We start from the raw sequence: 6,807 nt of genomic DNA on the forward strand, positions 1-6,807 counted from the left end.
GACTTTTGCCAGACTTTAGCACTTTTAAAAAATCTTATAATTAATGATAGCCAATTGTTCAAAAACCTTTAAACTGAACTTAAATGATTTTTCTTAAACTTATTAGTTATTATTTTAAAGCTAGATGCTTCTTTTTCTAGCCACATTTGGCCTTATAGTATTGGCCTTAACTACACACAGCAGAAAAACTGGGGATTGCAAAGTCCAGAAATTCTCCAGGAAAAAGTTATTCCTGATGGCCATTTGAGAAATTTTTGGGGTTTACCATCCCCTACCTTTTTTGCCATGCTGATAGAACAAAGCTAGCTTAGCACAGGATTTTTGGCAGGATTTCACAGTTTGTTAGATGACGAGACTAAGCCAGGTAAAAAAAATTAATTGAAATTTTAAAAATGGATAAGGCTTTAAAAATTGTATTTATATGAAATGCAAAAATAACAAATAGACAGACAGAACAAACACGAAACACAACATTGTGGCCACTTTCACGCATAACACACACACATGAACAGACAAGAGGACTTATTCAAAATTTGCATTGGAAAAATTGACAAGCGCTTTTAAATATTTAGCCGGCATGTTTGTAAAAAAATTGTTAACGTAGCTGGAGTGGAACTGCTGAAAATAAATTTTAAGGTTTAGCTTTAACACAAAACATTTTTAAAACAATTGTAATTTAAAGTTGAAAACATAAAGTAAAATGTTAGCAGTTAAAATTTTGTTAAGTAAATTGCTTAGTGAGCACTGTAGAAGGAGTCTGCACTCTGAAGTATGATATCATTTGCTGTAAAGGAACAGGTTTGTTATAAATTGGTTTTACAGTAGAATAGTAAGACAGCTGTAATAAAGTGTTAAAATTTTTATGATTAAACACAAGAGCATGAACTATGATTATTAAAGGTATAAAAAACTGACTTTAAAAAACAACTGTTTTTACTTTGAAGACTTAAAGTGAATAATTTGTAAAAAATATTAGATACCAAATTGACAAAATGTTTAGACATTATAAAATATAGTTAAAGACATTTGATGCATTTACACACCTAGAGCTTAAGACCAAAATTATTTTTAATACTTGTTAATTTGCTTATAAAATTTAGTTACTTTTATGATACTAATTAACAATATTATTTTAAAAAGGGCTAACCACAACATGAACAGAGACAACTTAAGATTAAACTTGGAAAATGCAAAATTATTTGTACTTACCTTTGAGTTTAAAATTAAGCTTGAAATTAAGAAAAGAAATAAAGCTACTTAAGGTTTAAGTTTATGAACAATAATTTATGAACAAATTTATTTAACTAGTTATCATATTGTTTTTGTTATTGAAATGGCTTTTATGCCACTATTTGAACTGCCTAACCACTTTTAAGGTTTAGATTATTTGGTTTAAGTTTTTCAAATGGCAATGCTATTTTGCTATATTTATATGCATTCAAAAGAGCTTAGGCTTAGCTTAGAGTTTTGGAATGTTTATACATTATTGTTAAGGAAAGCTGACCAACTTATTTTGCTCACTTGTATTATTTTAGTTTTTTAAAAATTAACTTTCTAAACATGTGCAGTAATTTTAACAAAGGAGTTTTGCTTTTTTTCCCAATGCAGAGGTTCTTAAAAACAAAGTTAAAAATGTTACAAAATGTTATTTAACTATTAGATTTGAATGGCAAACATGGGAAGGAAAGAGCAATTAAAAAGACAAAATATAAGAAATATTTAAATGCAGATTAAGGAGCCTAAGCTACTAAAAAATGCCCATGACATGAACTATTTTACAAACTTCATATACTTTTAAGATTAAAAATAATTTTAAAAAAGACTTAAATTTTAATATTTGTGTGTTTGTTTAAGTTTTAAAGCACGAAAAGGTTTTTTGTTTACTGATAATTTGTTATTACAAGTAACAGAATTATGACCTTACTTTAAAATTTTTGAGAGGCATGAACAAGGGTGTTTATTGCTGTTATTTTCCTGTTGCTGTGACACAGACTTTGGAGAGTGACTCAGGCACAGAGCTGCTGACAAGCTAGGGTTTGGAAAATGTACACTGCGCCTTTAAAAGCTTAGAGGCCGAGCTTACAGCGCAGGGAAGAGAGAAAAAAAAAAAAAAACGGCGGGCTTTTTTTTTTTTTTTTTTTTTTTTTTGCATTTTAGCTACATAGAAACTTAGTTTTAAAAACAGGTACGTCACCTTTGCGTAGGTTAAACTTATTATGACATTTTGTAACACATTTAAGACTTTTTAATTTTACCAACTGTGGCCTTTATACTTAGAAAAACATTTCAACTTAGGCATCCCAACTCAGGAAAAGGGAACAGTTGTAGCACCAGAGAGACAATTATAAAAGCCTGAGGGAAGATAGGCATTTGTATAGTAAGGGATGGGAGGTTTTCGCCCTGCTTGCTGAAATTGCTGAAGCGGCGCATGGCCAGGAGGGGGGGGGGGAGTAGCAAAAGTTTGTTGTCACGTGTGGAACCGGGTTTAAGCTGGGATTTGGAAAATGGGCGCTGTCCCTTTAAGGTGAAGCCAGCGATGAGCTCAGAGATTAGAATGTGTGCTTGCTTGCTGGAAGGAAAGATTTTACTGCGGAGAAAAAGTTAACTTTGCAAGAGTTCAGCTTTTCAGCGGGGGAGACAGCGCCGCCCCCAATAGATTTCAATCAGGAGAGCGTGTAAGGGGCTGGGGTCACACGGCTTGAAACAGCTGTGAGGCTTTTCCAATTAAAGGCTTTGTATTGTTGCAATTGCTGGTTAAGGAGGGGAGTTGGTGGAACAGGGACGGAGCTGAAGCTAGGGAAGTGAAGGGCTGTTTAGGATTTTGCACAGAGGGTGCAGCGGCAGAAGTAAAGATGAAGGGTCAGAAGAGGAAGGAAACTGAGAGACAGAGTCAGAGCGAGAGGGAGCCCAGGAACACTAGATTTCTGGCAAACATCATGAACAAATATTAAGAAATTACAAATATCTTTTTTGGTAACCTCTATATGTCTGGCTTTCAACTCAGACTGTATATATTTAATGAATTTAAGTTCAGTACTCAAAGAATTACCCATGGTAACGTATCCTATGGGCTAAACCCCAAAAGCCAATCAGGGGCGGCGATCAGAACGACTGGAAAACTGCAGTTTAAATATTTGATTAAGGCTAACTCGTTTCAACGCTTACCCTGATGAGGTAATTTCCGCGATTTACGAAGGAGCTCTAGACTCGCCGACCTGTAGTCGTTCGGAGTGTGGCGGTGATCTTCGAGCCCAGCGTTGGGCGCCAAAATGCAGTGACCTGAAGCCCCCCAGGGGGGCCCGGCCAGCAGGAATTAGCTGGGAAGGCTTCTCAGACGACTGCACTCCTATTTTGCTGAGTAGAAGAACAACCACACTGTAAAAAATCTGAGAGAGGTTAATAATAAAGACCCAAGGCAGCGTCTCACTGTTCAAGGGTGTCTTTATTGGCTACAGTTCCTTCTTAAATAGTGAAGGAGAAAAAGGGGCAGTACAAAGGTGATGTCAATCATACTTTTGGCGCGAAGGCTCATAAGGAAGTGGGCAGTGGGCTAGGGGCTGGATGACCTTTAAGCTATACTGAACGTGCTGTTTCAATGGAAACTTCTAGTGTCCTTCTAGCTGCATTCCTAATTGCTTGACTATCAGGAAATGGTGCAATATGTGCTTGCCTAAGTGATCTTGAACAGACAATATAGCATATACTTATTGATAACAGCCTAAATTACTCCGGAATGTGGTCTTAAGGAATGGGGCCTAGTTTCTGATAACTGGACCAGGCAGTTTTTTCTCTCCTCCGGGCTTATAGCTAAATTAAGTCCTGCAGCTACATTCTTTTCTCTTAGCTCAGAGATTTACAGCAAGACTGCATATTGCTTTTAGGTGAAAAGCTGGGCTATGGCAGAGAGAACAGCAAAATGTCCTCAAACAAGTCAGTCCCCAACAGTTATTTGCTTAGTGGATTAGAGAGAGAGTGCAAGGGTTAAGTTACTTGCCTTGCATACAGTGGTAAGCCTCAGAGCACCGCCTAGAGTGGCCCCTAAGTAACCAAGAATCTTGAAAATTGTCACTTGTGGCCCAACACACCTTACCTTCTCACCCCAAAATTATTAGCTACATTACTTAAAAGTTAGAAAATCACTAGTTTAAGGGTCAGGTGATAGTTCAGAGGGCCAGAAACAAGTTTTTACAGGCAGGACTCCCAGGACTGACATGCTTATTTCCCTGAGTACCTCTGAGAATGGACCTTTTTTTTTTCAAATGGACCTTGAGGACTAGGCATAGTCGTCAGGCATCATCTCTTTAGTGATGATAGATAGAATGATCATGAGCAAAGAGATAGAAAAGGGGAGAGAGGGGCCAGAACGATAGTAAGTCCCATATGGTCCCTTCATTCTGCCAGGTGATTCTCGAGTGCAGAGCCAGGAGTAACCCGAGTGACACCTGAGTAACCCCAAACCTGAGCACCAGGTTTGACCCATAAACAAAGAGAAAAAAAAAAAAAAGGAAAGGAGGTGAGAGGGCTGAAGGAGAATAAATTTTGAGTACAGAACTAGGAGTAACCCCTGAGAATTGTTGAGTGTGACCAAAAAGGGAAAAAAAAAAAAAAAGGAGGAAAGAGAGAAAATAAAAACCAGCAAAGTGTTTGAACCTGGATTTCAACTCGGGTCTTACCGGTTTTTCCATGTTGACTCAGCTCACAGTTTGTTTGTGCATGCCTGTTTATGATATATTTCTAGTTTCACAATCAGTGCTCTGTTTGCTTTTACTTTATATAGTCCCTAACAATTGCCCCAAATGGTAAGGTTTAGCACATGTTAATTTAGAAGCGGGGAAAGCCACAGCCCTGTACCAAAGAAGGACTGGTTACATGCTCTATCTCCCCTTTGAGATACTTCATGCCCTTGCTGCCAGTATTTTCTTTCTTTCCTTTTTTCTTTCCTTTCTTCCTTCCTTCCTTTTTCTTCCTTCCTTCTTTCCTTCCTTCCTTCCTTCTTTCTTTCTTTCTTTCTTTCTTTTCTTTCTTTCTTTCTTTTCTTTCCTTCCTTCCTTCTTTCTTTCTTTCTTTCTTTCTTTCTTTCTTTCTTTCTTTCTTTCTTTCTTTCTTTCTTTCTTTCTTCCTTCCTTCCTTCCTTTCTTTCTTTCTCTTTCTTTCTTTCTTTCTTTCTTTCTTTCTTTCTTTCTTTCTTTCTTTCTTTCTTTCTTTCTTTCTTTCTGTCTTTCTTTCTTTCTGTCTTTCTTTCTAATAATATCTTTATTTAAGCACCATGATTACAAACATGTATGTAGTTGTGTTTCAGTTATAAAAAAGAACACCCCCCTTCACCAGTGCAACCTTCTCACCACCAGTGTCCTCCATCTCCCTCCCACCCCCTGCCTGTATTCGAGACAGGCATTCTATGTCTCTCACTCACTACCATTGTCATGATAGTTGTTAGTGTAGTTACTTCTCTAATTGAACTCTCCACACTTTATGGTAAGCTTCATACCATGGGCCGGTCCTTCCAACCCTCATCTCTATTGTCCTTGCTGCCAGTTTCCTAGAAGTAACCCCACTACACCTTCTTGCTGTGAAAGCCTGGAATAATCCTCAATATATGAGGAATGTATCCATTAAAAGTGTGTAATCAAATCAAAAGGGCATTTGCCTTGCACATAGCTGAGCCAGGTTAAATTCCCAGCATCTCATGTGTTCCTCAAACACTGCCAGCAGTAATTCCTGGGTGCAGAACTAGGAAACAGCCCTGTATGTCCCCAAACTAGATGTGACCCCCCCAAAAAAACCCACAACAAATAAAAGTTGTGTAACATTTTTTCTTTTGGGGGGCCACACCTGGTGGCACTCAGTTATTACTCCTGGCTCTGCACTCAGAAACCACTCCTGGCAGGCTCAGGGGACCATACGGGATGCCAGGAATCCAACCAGGAGGGTCCACCCTAGGCTGGCTGCGTGCAAGGCAAATGACCTGCTGTTGTGCTATCTCTCTGGTCACAGTTGTTAAAGTCTTAATTCTTCCCTGGCTAGGAATTTTTCCTCTTTTCTACTTTTTTTTTTTCTCTTTTCTACTTTTAGGTAAGCTTTTATAAAATGCTTGCTTCGGCAGCACATATACTAAATTTGGAACAATACAGAGAAGATTAGCATGGCCCCTGCACAAGGAAAAAAAAAAGAAAAAAGCATTTTTAATAGTTTCTAAAATAAATATCAGTAGTAGGGGCAAGAGTGATAGCACAGTGAGTGAGCAGAGCACTTGCCTTGCACATGGCCCCAAACCAGGAACCACCCTAGTACCACATATGGTCTTCTAAGCCCACCAAACGTGCTCTCTGAGTGCAGAATCTGAGGTAAACCCTGACTACAGTCAGGTATGCCCCCACCCAATCAATTATAAAGGACTAGAGAGATAGCTTAACAGGTTTAGTGCATAGTTGCATATGTGAGGCCTGGGTTCAATACCCAGCACAACATGGTCCCCCTGGTATCACTAAGAGAAACCTTGAAGCACAGAGCTGAAAGTAGCTCCAGAACACCTTAAAGTTTGATTCAAAAATCAATAAGAAAAAGGGGCCGGAGCGATAGCGTTTGCCTTCCACACGGCTGATCCAGGACGGTCCTCGGTTTGATCCCTGGCGTTCCATATGGTCCCCCAAGTCAGGAGCAATTTCTAAGTGTATAGCCAGGAGTAACTCCTGAGCATCACTGGGTGTGGCCCAAACAAACAAACAAAAATCAATAAGAAAAAAATTTTGTTGTAAATAAACACTTTGAAAGTTGTATGGACTTGGTAGATAACTCAAAGGTACCTGT

General features: G+C 38.4%; 1 non-coding gene across 1 annotated transcript; it reads left to right on the forward strand.

Annotated features, from left to right (window-relative positions):
* The first annotated feature begins 6,087 nt into the window (after positions 1-6,087).
* Positions 6,088-6,194, forward strand: LOC125996774 (U6 spliceosomal RNA). Its single transcript, XR_007491454.1, has one exon. It is a non-coding gene; the product is annotated as a U6 spliceosomal RNA (small nuclear RNA).
* The last annotated feature ends 613 nt before the right edge of the window (positions 6,195-6,807 follow it).

This window comes from Suncus etruscus, chromosome 18 (assembly GCF_024139225.1).
Source record: "Suncus etruscus isolate mSunEtr1 chromosome 18, mSunEtr1.pri.cur, whole genome shotgun sequence".
In the NCBI taxonomy this organism is placed as follows: domain Eukaryota; kingdom Metazoa; phylum Chordata; class Mammalia; order Eulipotyphla; family Soricidae; genus Suncus; species Suncus etruscus.